This window comes from Peromyscus maniculatus, chromosome 23 (assembly GCF_049852395.1).
Source record: "Peromyscus maniculatus bairdii isolate BWxNUB_F1_BW_parent chromosome 23, HU_Pman_BW_mat_3.1, whole genome shotgun sequence".
NCBI lineage: Eukaryota > Metazoa > Chordata > Mammalia > Rodentia > Cricetidae > Peromyscus > Peromyscus maniculatus.
The window spans coordinates 20,356,323-20,379,604 of record NC_134874.1 but is presented as its reverse complement, the minus strand read 5'-3'; the positions used below and the strand labels follow the sequence as shown (position 1 = coordinate 20,379,604).

General features: G+C 50.1%; 1 protein-coding gene across 8 annotated transcripts in view; it reads left to right on the top strand.

Moving 5' to 3' along the window:
- The window catches only part of Rimbp2 (RIMS binding protein 2), a 194,409-nt gene that overhangs the window by 106,558 nt on the left and 64,569 nt on the right, over positions 1–23,282 (top strand). For all 8 annotated transcript variants that reach the window (XM_016002820.3, XM_016002799.2, XM_016002804.3 and 5 more), the window contains exon 4: positions 5,380–5,494. The gene's annotated coding sequence lies outside the window, so the exon portion shown is untranslated. The remainder of the gene's footprint in view (positions 1–5,379; positions 5,495–23,282) is intronic.

Here is a 23,282-nt window from a genome sequence, read left to right as displayed (position 1 = left end):
ATTTGAAATTTGGGGGTGGAACCAAGGACCTTGTGCATGCTGGGCAAGTGTCTACTACTGAGCCATACCACCAGCCCTCTTTTTATTTTTCGTCTTGAGACAGGTTTATCAGGCAGGCTTTGAGCTATCAACCCCCTCTTTTTTTCTTTTCTTTTCTTTTCTTTTCTTTTCTTTTCTTTTCTTTTCTTTTCTTTTCTTTTCTTTTCTTTTCTTTTCTTTTCTTTTCTTTTCTCTTCTCTTCTCTCCTCTCCTTCCTTCCTTCCTTCCTTCCTTCCTTCCTTCCTTCCTTCCTTCCTTCCTCCCCCCCCTCTCTCCCTCCCTCCCTCCCTCCCTCCTCCTCCTCTTCCTCCTTCTTTTTGTTTTCAAGACTGGATTTCTATTCTTCTTGAATAGCTACTTGATTATAGGTCTGGTTTTGATTTTACTTAAATGAGGTCCCTGGAGTAGTCAAATGTGAGACAGAAAATACTCCCTAGGTCCAAGGGAGTAGAGGTTGGGAGCTATTGTTTAAGGAGACAGAGGTCTAGGCATGGGTGGCAGTCATGGGGGGTGGGGAGAAGCCAGCTTAGTATCTTAGTATCACTGGACTTGAAAATAGTTGAGGTGGCGTCGTGGATATTTTAATCACATTTTAAAAATGAATGTGCTTTCCAGTTAGTGCCCTTTCCCCTGCTCCCATCAGCTTCTCTACTTCAAAGCAGCTCTTCTTCAAAGCAACCCAGGCACAGGCACACCAAGGGTGCACACAGGAGAAGGCCCCGTGACCTTCTCAGCCCAGGAGTCACAGCAATTGATGGGGACATTTGTTTTGAGCACTGAATATAGAATGATAGGGCTGGTGGGGAGCTGGTCCATGGGCTAGCTTTATTCCTCCCTTTCAGCCCCCCCCACCTCCAGCCTTGGTGGGATGGGGTGGGGTTCCTGGCCAAGCCAGCACTCCCCCAGAAGCAGTCACAGTAAGGGCTCCAAGGTAACCTCTTGGCCCAGCCTCTGGGCGTCCCTATTTCTGAAAAATAGGACTTAGTTCAGCTTTGTGTTTTCCAGAGACTTATGGGCATCTTCCCAGAATTCTCTCTTTAAAAAAACCTGTTAGGGGCCTGGAAAGATGGCTCAGAGGTTAAAAGCACTTAGTGCTCTTGCAGAGGACCTGAGTTCAGTTCCCAGCACCCATATCAGGCAGCTCACAGCTCATAAGCACCTGTCACTCCAGCCTCCAAGGGACATCTGATGCCTCTGGTATCCAGGGGTACCTGCACTCGTGTGTATATTCTCACACACAGACAGGCACACATACATATAATTAAAATTATAAAAAAAGATAAATCTTTGAGTAGGCTTCTAGGTGCCGAGGGAGAGTGCCTTCCCTAAGCTGCTTTGCAGGGATGTCAGAGGAGCCTGGTGACTCACAGGGCCCCAGACAGGAACAGCAGGCTGGCAGAGATGTTCCCAGATCTGTCCCGCCCCCTTGCCAGCCTGGCCGGGCTCTGTTCTCTTCCCAGTTCTGGGTGAGCTAGCTTGCAGGCTTAGAGCCTTCCATGGGAGACATCGGCTCACCAGATTGCCCGTGGGCTGAGTGAGCATCTTGTGTCCTCAAGTAGCTGGGAAGTCCCAGGACAACAGTGAATGTTACGTCTGATTCACAGTGGGCAGGGGCTTGTCAATACAAACCTGGCTCTCGGGAAGATTGCAGGGGTCCGCTCTTTCCCTTCTTAGGTTCTTGCCTGGAGTTGCAATCTGCTTTTTTAGCAGCCCCTAGGAAGAGAGCAATATTAATTATGGATGAGAGGAGATGTGTGGCCCCCACTCTTCCTGAGCTTAAGCAGAGCTGATAGATTCTGAGTTCCAGATGTGGTCCAGACTATTAAACACTGCGCCAAAGTCCCTCTGGCAGACAGCCTTGTGGAGGAAGGAGCATTGAGCCCGGAAATCTGGGACACAGTACAGAAAATGTCCCCAATGCCTCGAGGCTTGCAAAGTCACCTGTTTACTGCTCTCCCAAACTAATTCTAATTTCTTCATTGGCTGAGCTAGACGGAGCTGTGAGCTGCCCCCAGGCAGGGACAGCTGTCCCATGGCAGGTTGAGGTTTGCTTCGGGTAGCTGTGGCTAAGTGTTCTGCATCTCTCCCTGCCAGGCGCCTTGTGGCTCCCTCTAGAATCAGCTGTGAACTGGAAATGTTCGAGCAGATACCCGGCGGCCAGCGTTGCTGAGTGAGCTTTGTCTGCCTGGTGGGGTAGCATGCAAGCCTGGGGGTGCCAAGGCCCCAAACACGGTGTTGTATCAGTTCATCTGTAGCCCAAGGACTTTCTGAGCTGCAACCTGTAAATCCGGTGACCCTGCTGGCAGAATCCGCATCCAACTATCGAATGCCAGTATGAAAAATGGAGGCAGTAGTTTAATCGAGAACATTATGGAAGTTTGTGAGGACGACACACAGACATTTAGGATTTGATAGGCTAAGTTTTTATTTCCTGTTTTGTTCCATAGATACTTGCATACGTGCGGAGACCTCAAGGCCTCTTTATGTTTGGGACAAAGGAGAGCGGTGTGGCCTTATCCTTTGGCCATCTGGATCCTGTACTGTCTGTCCTGGGGAGGTCTCTCTGGGTGCCTTGTGGCTTTGAGTGCTTCTCTTTTGCAGGAAGCAGCTTGGCTCAGTTCCCAGGAGAACATTCTAGGCTGAGCACATCTCTGACGGCAACATGGGGGTGCTTTATGATCATAGAAATGTGGGCTGTGAGCCTCACACCTTTGGACAGACACACATCTGTTCTTCCTTCCATTCTCACCTCCCCCCCCCCCACCCCATGGGCTGGGCTCTGCTGGGACCTGTGAGCCAAAGTGCTAAGGTTCCTGGTGTACCCTGGGCCACCAGGGCAGTCGGACCTCTTCTACTCACTGGGCCCTGAGGTGGCAGCAGGTTTCAGAGTGCTTGCATGTAGAGACGACAGGTCTGTGTCCTTTCCCGTGAAACCAAGGGCCACTGGACAGAGTCCCACCTGTCAGCTCCAGTGCCCCTCCCCCTCTTCACCCAGCAGAAATAGGAGTCGAGCCTCTGACTAACGCAGTGTGTTCCTGGATACTTGAGAGGCGTGTCCTGGGTGGGGCTACCAACTAGTGAGGAGCCTGGATGCGAATCCCGTCCTGCTCTGCCCTGCGTGGGCAGTGGCTTCCGGGACATGGTTCCAGGGTGGTCTTCCCCGCTCCGAGCACTGTCTCTGGCTGGAAGAGGACCAGCCAGAGCCTTTCTTACATAGTTTTGTGCTCAAAACAGTCATTGTCACTGGGTTCCAGGGCCAATAGGGACTGTGCCATGTGGATTTCCGAGTCCTAGCTGTAGGGTGAAGCAGAGTCCCAAGCCCTTGAGAAAGCAAGGGAGGAGACTGAGTCGGGGTCCTTATGAAGACTGGGTACTTGCAGGACAGAGGGTCAATAGCTATGGGGTGGGGGTGGGGGTACACAGCCTCCAGACAAAGAGCAACAGGGGTGAGGCTAGGTAGGGTCCCACCTGTGTCTCCGTCAGTCTAAGATCTGGGATGACTGACCCCACAAGGCCTGACAGAGAATGCTCTCTGACGACAAGCTGAAGCAACGCAGGGTGCTTTCTGGGGACAGCTCCAGTGACATTCAGCCGGAGCCAGCTTCTGTGCGGGATCATCACCCACACTGCAAAGGCCTGGAAGAAAGGAGTGTGGCAAATTGGGAGTGGGTGGAGGCAGGTGGTAGGGCGCGGCTTTCATTACCGTCTGTGGGTAGGGCAGCCTGCCAGATGGGGCTCTGCTCAATCACAGGGCTGGACCGGGATGGGAGTGGTGCAGGATGGGTAAGGTATATCATGGCAGGTCATTGAGTCCCGAAGGGAGAAAGGTCAGGAGTGGGAACAGGCCTGATTCCTCAGCATGTGATAGCTCAGGCCAGACCAGCAAAAGAGAGGTAGACTGTGTAGAAGCTCCTACTTCTGGGGAGTCTGGATCTGACTTTGATTTTGATGGAAACCCCAGGAAGTTTCTAGCAGGAGAGACTGGGCTTGCAAACATTTCATAAAGCCATACTGGGCTCCAGATGAGACCAACTTCTGAGTGCTCCAAATCCCCTCCATCCTGCGCACCACCCCCCCATCCCTTTACTCTCTTGACAAGTGGGAACATGAAACGTGGCAGCTTCCAGCAAACCTGTGCCCCGGGGTTGAGGTTCAAGCGTGAGGACCAGTTGACTGAAGTAGATTGTGACATCTTCTTCCGAGTTTGTTGCCAGAGGCCTCAGGTGGCGACAAGATGATTTGCATGAGCTCTTGCCTACCAGACATCCCCGTGATCCCCTGGTAGCAGCCCCCATAACCACCAGGAGTGCCACATCCTGCCCGCTTTCTCTTGGAGTCAGGGAAATTGTCTAGTCTAGTACAAGCCTTGTAGCTTATGAAGTCTCTAAGACAATGAGGATTTTTGGAGGTGGAAAACACGGCTTTGTGACAGTCTGTTCCAAAATTCGGGGAGGAGGGAAAGGAGCTAGAAGTCTGCCTTTGGGTTGGAATATGCTGTTTCCTCCTAAAAAATCTACAGGAGCTCAGTGCAAGGATTTCTCTTGTCAGTGACATGCCCTGACCTGCTTTAGAAAAACAACAATAGACAGAGAAGAGTGTGTGTGTGTGTGTGTGTGTGTGTGTGTGTGTGTGTGTGTGTGTGTGTGTGTATGTGTTGACACTGGATTGACATCTTGCAATGTCAATACTGACCAGGTTTTAGACAGAAGAATTAGTCCTTGCGGACAGTCTGGGTAACACTTTCTTATCTATTAGGATTCTCACGGTATAAGGGACAGAAAATGACTCCAATTGACCCAAGTAACTTGGATAGAAGGATAAAGAGCTTCAGGTATAGCTGGATCTAGGTGCTCAAGCATTTCCCCTCTGTGTGTCTTGGCCCTGTGTCCTTTCATTGACTTCATCCAAGACCTGTTCTTCTTCTCTTATGGTGGCAAATTATACAAGAATTCTAGCCCTTCTTCCCAGTTTCCCAGGTCCACTGAGAAGAGGGTCTCCTTTTTACCAGGTTTTTACACAAGGGTCACAGGACTTTCTCAGCCAATTAATATATCTAGGGGATAGAGTATTGCCCGTATACCAGGACTGGGTCTCATTCCAAGTTGGAACCAATCACTATGGGTGTGGTGGAGGTGGGAAGGGCAGGAAGGAATGTTACCTCTGGGTGCCTGGTGGTCCTGACTTGTATGAACATCCCCAGGCAGTCTGTGCAGAAAGACTCCAGACTCTCTACCACTCCAGAAGAGATTGCAGAGGTGCTGGGAGGGGACCACTGTGGTCCCCCCTCCCATTCTGGGTAGATCCTGACGGCCTTCATGCCTCCTGTCCTTCTGCTCACAGGTGAAGGCTGAACATGCCTGGCTCTCCGTGGTGACCTGAGAGGAGAGCTTGATTCACTGTGAAGGAGAAACGCCAGCTCCAAGCCAAACTGGAGAACTTGGAACAGGTCCTGAAGGTAGGACGGCCTCACGTACTGTGGCGACCCTTTGGCAGCCAAAGATGGGGTGGGACCGGGGGTGGCGACTACTCTCCTAAGAGGCTCAGAAAAACCTGTAAATGCAACAGTGGGGGACCATGTTTCTGGAAGCCAACCTGACTATGCCTTCCATTTCTGAGGTTGCTTAAACACAGCTCAGCACCATGAGGTGAAAATGGGAACGCCTTAGCTAAGACCAGAGGCATCTTCGCAGGTTTCTGATCTCCACGAGTTTCCTATTGTTCACAGAGGTTTCTAAAGGAGGGTCTGTAACTGCTGTTGCTATGGTTAGAACAGCAGCATTCCCTTCTGTTGAGGTGGATCAGCGCCAACAGGGTGCTGCCCACAAATGCCTGATGTGGACAAAGCCCACTCTGTAAGTAACAGAAGGATGGCTTCGCTATTGTCCCAGCATGACATGAGTGAATTCTTTAGCTTTTTTGTTGCTTTTGTGATGTTCAAAATATATTAACTTCTGATCATGAGATGTTAAAAGGATACTGTGATGGCTAGTTTTGTGTCAACTTGCCACAAGCTAGCGTCATCTGAAAGGGAACCTCAATTGGGAAATTGCCTCCATAAGACTCAGCTAGCTGTAGGGCATTTTTTTTTTCATTTTTATTTATTATTTATTTTTCTATTAATAGCTTGATACAGTATAAATTCCCCCCCATGCCATTTATTGAAAGAGGGAGGAGGTCTTAAATACAGGCTTTCAGCACAATGGGAGAACCCTGGAGGGCAGAAATTTGCTACTGATGTTTTACAATCTTGCATCTAAGCTGTTAATGCCCATTAATGTTAATGCAGGATACACAGACAAGGATCTTTCCTTAAACATTCAGGAGGGTGGAACCCGACAGGGAATTAGCATAGGGAGGATATCAAGGTCAAGGTCAGCAAGTAAGGCAACAGTTACCCAAAATGGGGACTAGGACCCTACAGGTCCCCCTTTTACTAAAAAATGAGCAACCCAAGTCAGAAGCTCATTTTTTAGTAAAAGGGCATTTTCTTAAGTAGTGCCTGATGGGGGAGGGCCCAGACCATTGTGGGTGGGGCCACCCCTAGGCTGGTGATCCTGGGTCTATATGAAAGCAGGCTGAGCAAGCCGTGAGGAGCAAGCCAGTAAGCAGCACCCCTCCATGGCCTCTGCATCAGCTCCTGCCTCCAGGCTCCTGCCCTGTTTAAGTTTCTGTCCTGACTTCCTTTGATGATGAACAGCAGTGTGGAAGTGTAAGCACAAATAAACCCTTTCCTCTCCAGCTTGCTTTTTGGTCATGGTGTTCTGATGCAGCAATAGAAACCCGAACTCAGTCAGAAACATAGGGTGGATCACCTCCAGCCCTCCTGGCCTTTGATCCTTTGCTTTTTTTCTGGTGTGGCCCTCACAGCCACACTTCAGATCAAGCAGCACTTTGAGACCAGTGCCAATTCATTTGGAGACTCACAAGAAGCCTATGCCCACACGGCACTTTGATGGAGTTGGCTCCTCTGTGGGCTTCCGGTTCAAGAGGCGCTAAAGAGAGAGAGAGAGAGAGAGAGAGAGAGAGAGAGAGAGAGAGAGAGAGAGAGAGAGAGAACCATATTAGTCATTAAGCCACTGCCTCCACCCACCGGACACGCCTCAGGACACAGGCTGCCTGCCCCCTGGCTCATCTCTCTTTGTAACAAAGGAAGTATCTGGTAGAGTTAATGGAGGGTGAGCCTTGTATCCTGGCTATCTGGAGTTCACTCATGGAAGTGACCAGGAGGGACAGTTTAGATTGGTCATTCTCAGAAGAAACCCAGGAGTCATCTGGTGATGCCAGAGGCACGTTGATTGGTATAGGAAAGGGATCCACTAGTGGTATACCAAGGTAGGCCAAACCTCCTGCCATGCAGGTCAGGACCCAAAGCAGAGAATTATCCCACACCAAATGCTGGCAGTACTGACATGGGCCTGTCCCCATACACCAGCTGGGCCAGCCAAGAAGCTGAGGTACTGGTTAGGGGGACAATGGGCACCAGGGTCCCCATACCACATCCTCTACTGTTTACACATCTGGTTCTTGCTTCCTTCCAAGCAGAATCTTCAGGAAGCCGACCTGAGCAGAACAGGGAGGTGGGGCGGAGGACTGGGTGGTGGTGGGGCAGCGGACACGGTTTTTGTAAGACTCCAGTGAGAGTAACACACAAATGGATCGGAGTCCCTCTTGTGGGTCAGGCCAGTCAGGTGGCCTGCTCTTTACCCAGAATCCCTCTTGATTCCCATGCTTTTAAAATAATACCTGGCCGGGGCCACAGAGGTGGCTGAGCAGTTGAGACCAGTTGCTGTTTTGCAGCGGACCCAGGTTTGGTTCCCAGCACCCATGCGGTGGCTTATAACTTTCCCCACTTCTAGTTCCGGGGACGTCTGGCACCCTCTTCTGGGCCTCTCTGGGTACCAAGCAGGCACAGAGTGCATGTACATACATGCAAACGAAACACACCTCCATGAAATAAAAAGAAATACATCTCAAAAATAGACTAACAGGGAGCTGAGGTTGGATCCCCAGCACCCATAACAAAACCCGGTGTGGCAGAGCATACCTGGAACCCCCGAGCTGGAGGGTGAGGAGGAGAGTAGATGGGGGATGGGGGCCTCCCGGGAGCTTGCTGACCAGGGGTCTAAAGGAATCAGTGAGCTCTAGGTTAAGTAAGAGAGCCTGCCTCAAACAAATGAAGCTACAGGGCCTGAGAGGCGGCTCAGTAGGTGGGTGGGGGAGGGGGTTGCTGCTAAGCCTGAAAACACAAGCTTGATTCTTCCACATGGTGGAAGGAGAGGATTCTCAAAAGATTGTCCCCTCACGTATCACAAAAGCGTGCACCCTCACCCATATGCCACAGACCTGCACACACACGTAAATAATAATAGTAGTAACAGCAACAACAATAATATAAACAAACAAACAAACAAATAGATAAATAAATATGAAAATGGTAGAGACAGACCGACCGACCGAAGAAGACATGGCTTCTCCCAGATTCTAACTTGGCTCCAAGTATCCAGGGAGGCTGGATGTGAACAGAGATGGGAACCATTCCCCAAGTCCCACCCTTTGGGAGAAAGGAGCTGTAGCTTATTAAGGACGACAAAGCCTGGAGCCAGGAATGGATTTTCCTTACTTGAAGTGATGGGTGAGATGCTGAGCACCTCGGGGGGGGGCTCTTTGGCAACACTGTCCCTTCCTTTGGGGAGGGGGTGTTCTACTTTGCTTTCTGTTGCTGTGAAAACACCATGGCCAAAAGCCACTTGAGGGAAAAGGATTTATTTCATTTTATACTTCCAGGTCACGGTGTCTTTTGGGGAAATCTGGGTAGGAACTTGAGGCAGGAACCATGGAGGAATGCTGCTTACGGGGTTGCTCTTTTGGATTGTACTCAGCTAGCTTCCTTATTCAAACCAGGACTACCTGCCTAGGGGCGACATTGCCCACAGTATTCTGGATACCCCCATGGCAATCAACAGTTAAGACAATTCTCTTCACATAGGACCTGAGCTGGGCCCTCTCTCAGTTGAGACTCCTGCTTAGATCTTACCATGATTAAGTTGATAATAAAAACTTACCAGAGCCTGGCAGTGGTGTGCATGCCTTTAATCCCAGCACTCGGGAGGCAGAGGCAGGTGGATCTCTGTGAGTTCGATGCCAGCCTGGTCCAAAGAGTGAGTTCCAGGACAGGCTCCAAAGCTACAGAAAAACCCTGTCTTGAAAATCCAAAACAAAAAGCCAAAACACAAAACCAACCAACCAACCAACCAACCAAACAAACAAACAAACAAACAAACAAACCTCACCAGGGTAGGGGGTCATGTAAGGGAAGGACAGCCAAAGACAGCATGCAGCTTTTGAAACTCCCTTTCAAACTGTGAGCAGGAAAACTTGGGGGGAGCGGGTCAGGCCAGGTTGCCCCCACACAGGGAGAATCTGAGAAGCATCTTAATGGTGGAGATTGGAGAAGGAAGCCTATGATGCGCCTGTCCCCCAAAGTCCATGCTGCTTAAAACACCATGAGAGGCTGTCCAGTTTCCTTTGGGGACAGCAGCTTGTTCAAGGAGACTGTGTGCTCACCTACCCTATCTTTTGGGGAATGCTGGGTCCCTAGTGTCCTGGTCAAGGGATAGCTCCACAAAGCAAGATTTCTCAGTGGTACCATGGTCTGTGAGGGTACTATGTGGCCACTCACAGATGCCACCGGGTAGTGACCGTACCTTGTACTGCAGCAGCAGGCTGACCAAGTGCGTGGGACACATAGTCTCCCTCAGGGATGGGTGAGGGTGCTCTGAAGAAAAGCCCATGGGTAGGGTGATGGGATCATCTTAGAAGTGTGCCTGGAACCTTTGTACGCAGAGGAAGATGTTTCCAAGTGAGACAGGGGAAGGGACCTTGTCAATATCAACAGGATAGCACTCTCGTGTAGAAGAAGTGTGGGGAGCCCGAGAAGTTTAGATTTTTTTTGTCCTCAGAGTCTTGGGATGCCAAGTCTGCTTCTTACTATTACAGTAGCACCATGTGTGGACTGTCCATAGGCTTGGCGGCTTAAAACAATTTAATTTTTAGCCATCCATCTGTTGCTCTCCAGTCCAGGTGGGTGAAACTGCTTCTCAGCATGACTGGGCGTGGCTGGAGGACCTCAGTGTCCAGCCAAGGCTACTGGACACTGTCTGGAGGCAGCTGGGCCAGCCTGCTCTGCACTGATGACTCCTTAACTTCTATGTAGCTCTTGGCCCTCTGTCCTCCAGTTATGTGTGAGGTCTGGCCAATGGCATGGGAGATGAAGCAGAGTAGAAACAGTCGCGTCCCCACAAGGACAAGCTTGAATCGGCCCCAAGGCTGGCTCTGACACCACATTCTGGAGGCCAAAACAGGTTCTAGGCTGGCAAGGTCCCAAAGGATGGAGGGGACATCCCGTCACCAGGTGCACAGGTGCAGTGAGATCTGGGCACCTTCAACGTTGTTTATCACAGCCACTCCTGAGGGCTGAGTGAGTGGACCCAAGCTCTATCTGAAGTCAGTTGGCAAGGAAAGTAGTATACCAGGCTTTCTCTCTCTCTCTCTCTCTCTCTCTCTCTCTCTCTCTTTCTTTCTTAAAATTTATTTATTTTTATTTCATGTACTTTGGTGTTTTGCCATGGGTGTTGAGTTTCCAGGAACTGGAGATACAGACAGTTGTGAGCTACCATGTGGGTGCTGGGAATTGAACCTGGGTCCTTTGGAAGAGCAGTCAGTGCTCTTGACTGCTGAGCCATCTCTCCAGCCCCCGCCCCCAGGCCTTTTCTTTTGGGCCACCAACCAGCTGGGCTGATTTCTGGCTAGCTCTTTTAACTTAAATTAACCTGTTTCTCTTTACCTACCTTTTGCCTCAGGGCTTTTAACCTTTCTTTCTGTCTGTCCTACTCTGTGTCTGCAGGCTGGTGGCTGCCTGACTGGCCTTGGGCATCTCCCTCTTTTTCTCCCTCATTCTCACCTCTCTTCTTCTTCTCTCTTGAGTCTAGATTTCTCCTCCTACTTATTCTCTCTGCCTGCCAGCCCCGCCTACCCCTCTCCTGTCTAGCTATTGGCTGCTCAGCTTTTTATTAGACCAATCAGGTGCCTTAGGCAGGCAAGGTGCAGCAGCAACACATCTTTACATAGTTAAACAAATGCAGCATAAACAAATGTAACACAGCTTTACACAGTTAAAATAATATTCTGCAGCATAAATACATGTAACACATCTTTGCCCTGTTAAAGTAATATTCCACAACAAAGCAGGGATCAGGAATGATGGGCAATCTAGTCAGAAAATGGTGGCAGTGCCCATCAGGAGGAGAGGAGGTCATGATCAGAATCTGAGCTCAAGGTGGAGGCCACAGGAGCTCCTCATGGCTGGAGGCGGCATTAAGAGTTGGGACAGAGTTAGAATGTTACGGGGCTTCGGCACGAGTTTTTGCTGGGCTTAGGGACCATGCCCGGTGACAGGCATCCTAGGGACAGACAGCTAGACTCGGCAATCACTTTGTGTTAGAAACAGTTCTGGTGACCATGAGGTCCTTAGGTCTGCAGAGGACTATAGGCTCATACTGACATCCTCACCAACCACTGGAGATGTCTTCACTCACTGCTGAATGGAACATAAGGAGGAATTGACCCATCCAGCCTGATGCTGGGAAGCTGATGGCAGGCCAGGCTGGGCATTTGTGTCTGTCAATGTGACTCATCTGTCAGTTGTCTGGTGGTCATGGTTGTCTGAATTCTATGACCTTACAGCTTACCCTGCCTTCCAAGTGTGATGGTGCGAACCTGATGTTCAGTAAGTGAATGAGACCTGTCTTACGTTTTATTGTTTGACATCAGTCTGTGGCTAATTATTCCAATGGCCACATTCACACACTGCTTTTTTTTTTTCATACACTTTTCTGTTTTCAAACACTGCCACACCATTTATCTTAACCCTGATCACTTAATTTAGCTGAAGACACTAGATACTGCTTCCCTGATGGCTCCTGATTGATTGGTGAAACAAACAAGAAAAATCAAGGCCCAGAGAAACGTGTCCCTTGTGCTGGCGCACACATCTGGCTAATGTGTGCTACTAGCGGCATTTGAAGGCAGTCTGGTTCACTTTGTTCCCCCCCTTCCCAATTCCTGGCCTCTATCCCTGATCCTGGGGGTTGGGAACCACTGATGTGGGATGTGAATTATACCGAGAGGAGCTTTTCCGTACTTGAGTGATGGTTTCATTATCCTTGGTTTTCAGAGTCCCTTGTGGGGATAGATGGAATAGAGAAATACTGGCCACAGAGATTTTAATTTTTACACCTTATTTATTTACTTTCTTGTACAATGTGTGTTTGTGTGTGTATGAACTCGTGTGCCACGGGGAGCATGTGGTGGTCAGAGGGCAATTCGGTGGGGGTTGATTCTCTCCTACCACGTGGGTTTCAGAAATTGAACCCAGGTCATAAGACTTGGTGGCATGTGCCTTTATCTGATGAACCATCCCAGCAGTCCACAGGGAGACTCTTAAGGATTGCTACCTATTTCCTTCCCCCCAGTTCGAGATGCTAAGCTACTTTCTGTGAGAATAGATTTTAATTTCTGGAACTTTCATGACTCTCTCATTGTGGCGAGTAAATTTGATGTAGGGATGGGACAGGAAGCCATGCATACTGAGCACAAATAGCCTGATGTGTTCCCTCCCATGGCTGAAGGTGCGGACTCAGAACCTATGTATGCACGCACTTGTACACATACACACACACAAAAATGTGTCCCATTCCATTACCACTATTATAACAGAGGCCCCGACGTGGCTTTCCAAGCCGTCATACTGAAGACCTGCCAAGGGAAGCCATGTTTCCTTCATGCCTCAGCTCAAGCAGGGCAGTCACAGCACAGGACCCTTGATTCCCCGAGGAGGAGAGGAGGAGATAGCTCAGTTAGCTCTCTGTTTGCTCCCTATGACAGCCACGCTTCCTCAGGAGGCCGCCCTTGACATTTGTTGGCAACTTAAGCACCACGGCTAATGTTGACATCCAGCTATAAATACCATTGCTTTAAAAATAAATCCTGCCACAGGCAGGCTGGAAAATGGTGATTTCCCCCCACCTATGGTGTGTAAATGGTGTTGCTTTTGGGTGGTGGGGTTTTCTCTCTGTGTAGCACAAGGCCCCGGGAGCCAGGCATGGCACTGGGTAGATACTGCTTTGGGGGAACCAGGGAGCCCTTCAAGGGGGCCGTCACCTTGTGTACTCAGGGACAGCCAGCATTGTCACCATGTGGACACTCAATTAGTTACTTTTCTATTGATGTCGTAAAACATCATGACCAAGGCAACTTACAGAAAGAAGGAAGTGTTGACTTGGGTTTACAGTTCTAAAGCGTTTAAGAGTCCATGATGGCCGCAGGAACAGAAGCTGAGCTCTCACATCTTGAACCCATGCATGCATGTAACAGAGAAACCAAACTCAAAATGGTGAGACTCTTTTAAATTCTCAAAGCCCACCTCTGGTGACAGAATTCTTCCAACCAGGCCACCCCCAAGCCTTCCAAAACAGTGCCACCAACTGGGGACCAAGTATTCCAATGCCCGAGACTATGTGGGACACCTCGTTTAAACCACCATGGATGCCATGTGTGAGACAGTGAGAACCCCCCCTTGGTGAGATTCCATGGCTACCTGTTTGGCAACTTTGCATGCTCTAGCCTGCATGACAGAGGAAGAAGAGGTGCTCGGTGGCCTAAGCTACCGGGAAGGAGGGTGGGGATGAGTTTGTGGTACTGTAGGGACATTTCACACTGTGATGAGACCCACTGGAGACTCACAAAGAGTGAGGACCTAGAGGAATACAAAAGAAGGTAAGTCCAGGGGTCTAGAATGGGTTAAAATCCTGCTCTGGCCATGAGCTTTCTGTATTAGCAATTGTTCATGTTGCTGTGATTAGAAAAAAAAAAAAATCTGGTGGAGGCAACTTAAGAGAGGAAGGGTTCGTTTTGGCTCATGGTCTGAGGGACTACAGTCCATTATGGTGGGAAGTCATGGCGGTAGGCGACTCTATGGAGACAGGAGCTTGCAGCTAAAATTTCTCACCTCCTCACATCTCAGTAGAGAGGGAAACAGATAGTAGTAAATACTGGTGCCCAGCTGGACTTCTCCTTTACTTTTTTTCTTTCTTTTTCTTTTCTGAAGACAAGGTCTCATATAGCCCAGACCGGTCTCAAACTTACATGTAGCTGAGGATGGCCTTGAACTTCTGAGCCTCGTGCTTCTACCTGTAGCAGGAATCTTAAAAGTTCTTATTAATAAAAACAAACCCGGGGCCAGTTACTGGGGTGAAATGCTGGATGGTCAGAGAGACAGAACAGGTCACAGCTAACCTCACCTGGCCAACTTCTCAGCTGGTCTTGTTTCCTCAGACTGGAAGCTTCTGTGTCCTCATATGCTTAATTTTTGGATTTTTCCATTTTTATTCAATGCAAGGTCCCAGACCAGGGGATGGCACTGCCCATGTTCAGGATAAAGCCTTTTTTGGTCAATTAGTTATTTCTGGAAATACCCTCAAAGCCACGCCCAGAGAACATCTCCTAGGAGATCCTAAATCCAGTAGTGACAGTGAAGATCGGGCCAGCCAGAGATGGTATATGTTCCTCTCTATTCCTGTACAGGTCAGCAGGCTGAGCCCCAGAGAGTTCTCAGTTCAGAGTCTGACCATACCCCACCTGTTTGATGGCATGTGAGAGAGGATGGGAGGGAACCTAGGTTCACCTCTTCCAGGGTTCGTCTGTCTGCAGCCTGTGATTAGCTGCATATCTCAGAGACAAGTACAACCTGGGTGAGGTGGTGTCCTACAGCACGGGTCATGCCTGCCTCAGGCAGTTTGGAAAGCAGACTCATCCTTCTCTGTCCACATCTCATCTATTCCTCTGTGCTAGGGCTGGCCCGCAGATACACTAGGTTCTCAGCCCGGCTGTCTTCTGTCTCAATTCTCTTTGCTTATACTGTTCACCTGGTGCTCAGCTTGACTTCTCCTTTACTTTTTTTCTTTCTTTTTCTTTTTTGAAGACAAGGTCTCATATAGCCCAGGCTGGTCTCAAACTTACATGTAGCTGAGGATGGCCTTGAACTTCTGAGCCTCGTGCCTCTACTTGTAACTTCAAACCAATCATAGTCTCTCTCTCTCTCTCTCTCTCTCTCTCTCTCTCTCTCTCTCTCTCTCTCTCTCTCTCTCTCTCTGTGTGGCATAGCCACATGTATGCCACAGTACATTCATGGAGATCAGAGGACAAGTTTTGGGAGTCAGTTTCTTGCTGCCCCCTTGTGGGAACCAAGAATTGAACTCAGGTCACCCGGCCTGTGTGTGAGCGCCTCAGCCTGCTGGACCATCCTCCTGTCTCTTCACCTTACCTCTCTTTAGCTGAAGCCAACACTCACTGATTTCATTAGGCTGCCTGTCCAGCGAGCTCGGGGGATCCTCTTGTCTCTTGCCTCTCCAGTGCTGCGGCGCCACACCACTAGCTCTTTCTCTAGGTGCTGGGGATCTGAACTCAGTTCTGCATGCTGGCGTGGCAGGGACTCCACCCACTGGGCTGTCTTCTAGCCCCCCTCACTCCTATATTTGACTCAACTTTCTGTCACCCTCTGTCACGTGACACTCATTGAGCTGGGAAGCCATTCTCCCAGAGAAGTGTGAGGCGTGAGGGTGTGGTAGGAATCCTCCGGGAGAGCTAGTGTACGCTTGGTCACACCAGTTTGGGTCTTGAGTCCTCTGTCTTCACCCATCCCTCACAGTCAAGCCTGTCATGAGTTCCCCTCCTGTGGCCCCCAGTTAAGTGTGTTAGTGCACACACACGTACAAGTGGAAGCATCTAGATTGATTGTGGGCACAAGGATCCTTCAACTCCCCTGGTCCCCTCATAGCAGGTGTAGAAGGATGGCAAAAGCTGTTCACGTGGAGAGGAGAGAACAGGGCTGTGGGCTGGCAGAGTGGCCCAGTCACAAGCCAGGCTTTCCAATCCAGTTGTTGTGTGGTGTGACAGGTCAGAGGAGAAGCGATATCAAAGGAACACAACTAGATGGCCAGCCATGCAGACACACCAGAAAACTTTGTGTCGCATTAGACATGGTGTGGGCTGAGACCTGGCAGTGGGATGGGGCTGGTGCAGAAGTAGAGGTCGCAGTGGTTAAGTACGGTGTTGCGGGTGGGGGGGAGGAGCAGTGAGGAGCTCAGGCCAGCAGGGAGGCTGGGCCCTGAGTTGCCTGCCAGCTGTGGTCCGGCCTAAACTTTTCCAAGTTGGGTGGTGGTTGCTGCACCTTGACAGTGAGGGGATGAATATGGTTTGACTGGGAACGGTCTCTCAGGGACTACTGAAGGGGAGTGGGCAGGCCTGAGTTGAAGAGATATCTGATCATGACCTGGGCGGGAGGGGCTGGGACTCACCTGGCAGCAGATGCAGACACCAGCAAGTGTAGGGGAAGGCTGGGTGGTGAAGAGGTCTTTTAATGTCTTGGATATTGAATGATGACAGAGGGGGATGGAGAATGGCTCCGATCTCCTCAGCTACAGAATCTGGTGGCTTGATTCTGGTATTTGCTGAGGTCCAGTGTCACCGATTAAGACATCAGGGCTTGTCTCTGGCACAAGCTGAATCTGGGCTTTGTGGGGCTCCTAGGGGTTCAGAAGTAACCTCTGACAATAAATGAAGAAGATTCTTCTGGAAGGCAAGCATACAAGTGGCAATAAGGACAGGGAAGCAGGTCAACTCATCTAGGAAGGGCAGAAGCAGAGCAGTGGCCATTCCCATGCTTATAGACCCACAGGAGCAGCAGGAACCCCACAGATAGATGTCCAGGGACTGTGTCTAGGAGGACTGGTCCAGAACTCATCAGAGCTGCTGAGCGATTCTTTCTGAGGAGACAGAGAAGGACACAGAATGCTGACACCTCTGCTGTCATGTTGGCAGGGGAATTCCAGGCAAAGGACGCAGGCACAGAGCTGAGGGGGAGTGGACGTTCTCTGTGGGTATGTGAGTTGAATCCATCCTTTCTGGAGGTCCTGAGACCAAGGAGGCAGGTGTATGGCAGTACTGAGGGGACATGGGTTGGCTGGAGATGGGGACACTGAAGCAAGGACATCTACCAGCCAGTCTCTTCCCTCGGCTGCTTAAAAAGCCTCAGTCTATTGTCCTTTGGGGGAATCTCATGTGTGTGTGTGTGTGTGTGTGTGTGTGTGTGTGTGTGTGTGTGTGTGTGTGTGTGTGTGTGTGTGTACATGTGGAGGCCAGAGGACAACCTTGGGTGTCATTTTCCAGGCACTGTGATGGCTCTTCTTGGTTGTCAACTTGACTACATGTTGAATTAACTAAAACTCAAGTGGCTGGGTACACCGGTGAGGGAATTTTTCTTAATGAAACCATTTGAAGTGGGAAGACCCATTTTTAATCTGGATCTTTTGAGGTGGGAAGATCCATCTTCAATCTGAGCCACACTTCCTGCTGGCCGCCTGTATCAAGGACAGGGAAGAAAGAAACTAGCTGTCTTAGTTAGGATTTCTATTGCTGTGAAGAGACACCATGACCATGGCAATTCTTAAAAAGGAAAACATTTCACTGGGGCTGGTTTACAGTTTCAGAGGTTTAGTTCATTATCATCATGGCAGGAAACATGGCGGCGTGCAGGCAGATGTGGTGCTGGAGAAGGAGCTAAGAGTTCTACATCTTGATCTGTAGGCAGCAGAAGCGAATTGTGAACCACTAGGCAGGCTTGAGCTTCTGAGACCTCAAAGCCCGTCCCCACAGTGACACACTTCCTCCAAGGCCACACCTCCTAATAGTGCCACTCCCTGTGGAACAACCATTCAAACACGTGAGCCTGTGGGGGCCGTTCCTCCTCAAGCTACCACACTATCTCTCTGCCTGCTTGCTCTTGCTCTCTCTGGCAAATCCATCCCTTCACTGGCATTCTAGCCTACTTCTTTTGGGATTCTGGTGTGTACTGAAGACCAGCTGAGACACCCAGCCTCATGGACTGAACAACTATTGGGTTGTTGGACCTTCCTTTGGTAGACAGCCATTGTTGGATTAGCTGGACCCCAGCCTGTAAGCCATCCTAACAAAGCCCCTTTCTACATATGCATAGGTTCCTTCTGTAAGTTCTGTTCCTCTAGAGAGCCCTGAGTAACACAGGCATTGGCCCCTTTTTGCTTGAAACAGGGTCTCTAACTGACCAGGAACTCTCTGATTAGTCTAGGCTGACCAGCAAGCCCTAAGCACCGTCTTGTCTTTACCTCTCTAGTGCTGACATAATATGCAAACACCTCCATACTTGGCTCTTTAATGAGGCTTCTGGGGTTTGAACTTAAGTCCTCATGCTTTTGAGGCAAGCACTTTACTGCCAGAACCATGTCCCCAGGGCCCTTCTACCTCTCTGCCATCACGGGGGAGGTGAAAGTGACTTGCCTCCACCTGGTGCTAGAGCTTGCATTAGCTCTGTGCCTCCCAGCAGGAAGCCCATGTGTCCGGTTCCCCTGTGACCTCTGAGGACCCACAGCCTGCAAGCCCCACATCTGGAGCTGTGTCCGAGCTTGGCTAATATGTCTCCTGAGTCCTCGTGAGGAGTGTGGTCTCCTCCTCTCACTAATCACTTCCTTCCCCGCACTAAATAAAGAGTGCCCGGGCTGCATTTAGCAGCACCCACTTCCAAAATAAACAGAAGCGCAGAAATTAGCTGGGATAATTGTGCAATTAAACAGCTGCAAGGCGGCTGCCGCACAGGGTCCGTGGGATGGGAGGAGACCCACCTGCCCCTCTTGGAGTTTGGCGATGGCCATGGTGGTGGTCAGGGATGTGCGCAAAGGCTTTTGTGCTTTGACATTCTCGGATGGTGTCTAGGCTCTGCCGTATTTTGGCTGTCTGGTGTTAGGCAACAAGCTTGGCCTCTCTGAGTCTGTTGTAGAGTAGCAACCACAGTGGCACTGGACTCAGCATCAACTCTGTAAAATGCTGGCATGTGTTTGGTCCAGCCTGGGCCTCACTTCCCATCACCAACTTACCAAGGCTGCCGTGGTCCCTTGTAGGGCTAGTGGCAGAGCCCTGGTCACCTCACTGGTCAGTGTTTGGGGGCGCTGTGGGTTGGATGGGAAATGTCTCTCATGGGATCATGTGTTTGAGCCATCGGTCCCCAGTTGGTGGCGCCGTTTTGAGAGGTTATGGAGCTGTGCCACCATGGACCTCTGAAGGCTATAGTGCCACCTTGCTTCTGCTCCCGCTGCTACCTTGCCTTCCCCTTCATGATGGTCTGATGTCTTTGAAACCAGGATCCAGTGTTCTGTTAGGAGCTGGCAACTGATATAAGGGGTCCCAACGCTCCCTAGGAACCCAGAGAATTCTGATGGTTGTGTCCAGGGGCTCTGCTGGTATGGGATGGGGGATCTGCCAGACCTTGTGTCCTAAGAATGCATTGTGCTTTGTGCTGCTCATCAGTAAGATCATACTGAAGGTGTTGGGGTTGTGGGGGACAGGATGAAGTCCACAATAGTTATGGTTAGAAATCTCCAGGCCCAAACTGGCAGCCACAGCCAAGCAGAACCAACCAAACATATCAAGACTAACAGACGGGAAGACTCCATGAAAACACCCACACCGCCCATCTCCTGCTCAGGAAGTCAGACCTGAAGGACTCCACACTGGCGCAGGTAGCAAGGGTCCAGATGGCACAATGCCTGTGGTTCTGCTGTCCGAGGATTCTGCTGGCATGGATGGAGGTGTCTTGAAAGCGTGCACCTGTGCCGGAGTGGTGTTGTTCCCTTAACACAATGTGACTATTTACACAGCATTGGGTGTTCTGTCTGTGCCATCCAGTGATGGTGGGAAGGATGTGGAGGAAGTGTATGTCAACCCTGTGCCTTGCTGTGCGAGGGGTCTGAGAAGCTACGGTTTTGGTGTCCCTGAGGTTCTGGGAAAATCCCCAGGGTACGTTTAGTGGCTGCCTGGTGGTCCTCTGTCTGCTGTGTCTCCAGACAGATGGATTGACCCAGCCCAGCCCCGGTGTGAACAGGTTAGAGTAACTGTCTTAGGGTTGTTTTTTTTTTTTCCCCATATCTTGGGAAGTTCTGTTTTCCCAGCATCCTGAGTTCCTGCGAGCATTTCCATAGCAACGGTGAAACCATCACTTTTGTCTGCGGAGGTGCAGGGTAATTACAGCTCTGGAGTTCCCTGGGAGTGACTTATGGAGACAGTAAAGGGGATGCAGAGGTCATGGTGCCTGAACACTGCACCCAGGGAAGACTTGACTTTTCCAGGCCGACAAGCAACCAGCTGAAATCCTGTGTCCATTGAAAACAGAGGCTCATCCCAGGCTGAAGTCTTGGCTCAGTGGGAGAGTGCATGCCTAGAATCCACCAGTGAGGGGCTGGGGTGTGGCTTAGTGGTAGAGCACCTGCCTAGAATCCCCCAGTGAGGGGCTGGGGTGTGGCTCAGTGATAAAACACCTGCCTAGAATTACCCAGTGAAGGAGCTAGGAATGTCGCTCAGCACTAGAGAATTTGCTTAATAGATTGGTTAGATTTTGTTAACTTGACACAAACTGGAGTTCAAAGCATCAACCAAGGGATTACTTCCATCAGGTTGTCAGATGGGCAGGTCTGTGGGACATTTTCTTGATTGATTCCTGATGTGGGAGGGCCCAGTCCGCTATGGACAGTGCTGCTCCTGGGAAAGGTGGTCCTGGGTTGTGTGAAAAAAGCAGGTTGAGCAAGCCCAGAAAGCAGCATTCCTCATGGTTTCTGCCTCAGTTCCTGCCTTGAGTTCTAATGGACTGTAACCTGTCAATCAAACAAACCCTTCCCTTCCCAAGTTGGTTTTGCTATGTGTTTTATAAAAGCAACAGAGAAGCAAACTACAACACCCAGAATCCCCCAGTGAGGGGCTGGGGGTGTGGCTCAGTGGTAGAGCTCTTGCCTAGAATTCCCCAGTGAGGGGCTGAGGGTGCAGCTCAGAGGTACAGCATATGTCTAGAGTGCAGTAGGCTATGATTCTATCACCACTATGGCAAACAGGCTCCACAATGTTTCTGAGGAGAGTGGATCTTTTGGTGCCGTGAGGAGGGGATGCTCAGGAAACAGTGTCACTTACCTTCCCCCAGAGACATGTCTCTCATTTCATGAGGTAACTTTACAACTCTGACATCAGGGGATGGGAGGTGTGTGTAGCTTATTTGGTAGGGTATATATGCTGTCATGCATGGGCCCTGGATTCAACTCTAAGTGACGGACAGACCAAGAGTGATGGTTCACACCTGCATCTTAGCACTGGGGAGGCGGAACAGAATCAGAAATTTAAAGTCATCCTCAGCTACATAGTGAGTTCCAGGCCAGCCTGGCACCCAACTGTCATGGTGCCACATGTGTATTATATGAGCACTCTGGGAACTGAGGCAGGAGGATCACAATTTCATGGTCAGCCTGGTTACCTATCAATCCTGTCATCAATCAATCAATCAGTCAATCAGTCAACCAGTCAATCAATCTAAAACCAACTAAATAAAGATAGTAAAACAAAACAACAACAAACTCCCCAAGACTCAATAAAATTGCCAGATTAAAAATAAACTATAGAGCCAGGTGGTGGTGGTGCACACCTTTAATCCCAGCACTCGGGAGGCAGAGCCAGGTGGATCTCTGTGAGTTCAAGGCCAGCCTGGGCTACAGAGTGAGTTCCAGGAAAGGTGCAAAGCTACACAGAGAAACCCTGTCTTGAAAAACAAAAACAAACAAACAAACAAACAAATAAATCAACTAGTTGAAGCAAATGAGGCAGGTAGCCACACTGAGTCTCTGTCCCGTGTGCCAGGGTTCCCCTTCATCATAAACATAAGTATATTAATGACCCTCAGAGGATGCCTAGAAGGAGGGTAACAGGTCTGCAGGGTCAATTGCAGATGGAAAGCCACCACATGCCCATTTTTAAGGGAACCGTTGGACTTGCTTCTGTCTCTGGTACCCAGGTAGTGTGTGTTGAAACCTTCCTGCCTTGGAAGGAACTGAGACTTACAGGCAAAGGGTTCAGACTTTAAGGGATTAGCTCAGTGGGTAGCGTGCCTTCAGTACAAGTGAGGACTTGAGTTCAGGCCCTGAGCACCCCTAAAAAGCCAGGCATGGCCTATCATTCCAGCACTGGGGGTGTGGGTGTGGGTGGGGAGCAGATACAGAAGGATCCTGAGGACTTCCTGGCCAGATAGCTTAGCCAATCAGCAAGTTCCAAGTTGAGGAGAGATCCTGTCTCAAAAAAGAAGGTGGAGAGTTACACAGGGAGGCATCCATCATCATCCTCTGCCCTCTGAGAGTACATGCAAGGGAAGGGCCCCTGCATACACATGTGTGTATGCATACATATACCACACATACACACACACACACACACACACACACACACACACACACACACACACGCAAGATTCAAACTTTGGGAAAGGTGGCCATAGATGTTTCATAATATAAAAAAAATAAAGAAGGAAGCAAAAATTAAATGTTAATGTTTTGTTCTTGGCGACCTCTGTGCTGGGAAGCATCTCACATATGAGGCTCACATGTGAGGTTCTTCTTCACACATGTGCTGGTGTGGCCAGGCTGGTGGTTGGTCAAAGTGACAGTGTCTGGGTTCTGCAACCTCTGACATTCTTGTTGATCCTCATGACTGGGATTCTGGAGTGGGCTGGTGGTGGTCAGAGATCAAAGGTGATCATTAGCACCTGAGCTCTGAGGGCTTGAACTTGTCTTTCTGATGAAGATGGCTGGGTGGTCTCCAGGCAAATGAGACGCTACCTCGTGCATTGGGACCATCTCTGGGAGACATGCTGAAGGGCAGAGCTAGCGGTGAGGGTAAAAGCTTGGGACTCTGAGGTTCCATGGAAGGTGTGGACTCTGGTGTTGATCCTATGGTGAGACCATGCCTCAGTTTCCCCACGGGCAAAAAGGAGAGCTATAGCATTCTCCTTCGATGTTAGTGGAGGGTCATGTGATTTTGATGCAGGTAAGAACCGAGAATCAGTGCAGGCTGGGCAGGAGCGGATAGGAGCCTTGTCTGGTGTTTGCAAAATACCTGAGCTAAGGCAGAGGAAGAGGAGCGAACGCCTTCCCACGCCACACTGGGGGAAGAGGAGGTTCCCTCCGCCTGTGAGCCGCAGCTCTGCCAGCTCTCCTGTGCTGGGAATATAGACAGCCAAAGCAGGGGAGGGTGCCTGGGGACCAGGGTTTCCCAATCTCTCTGCCTCCCAG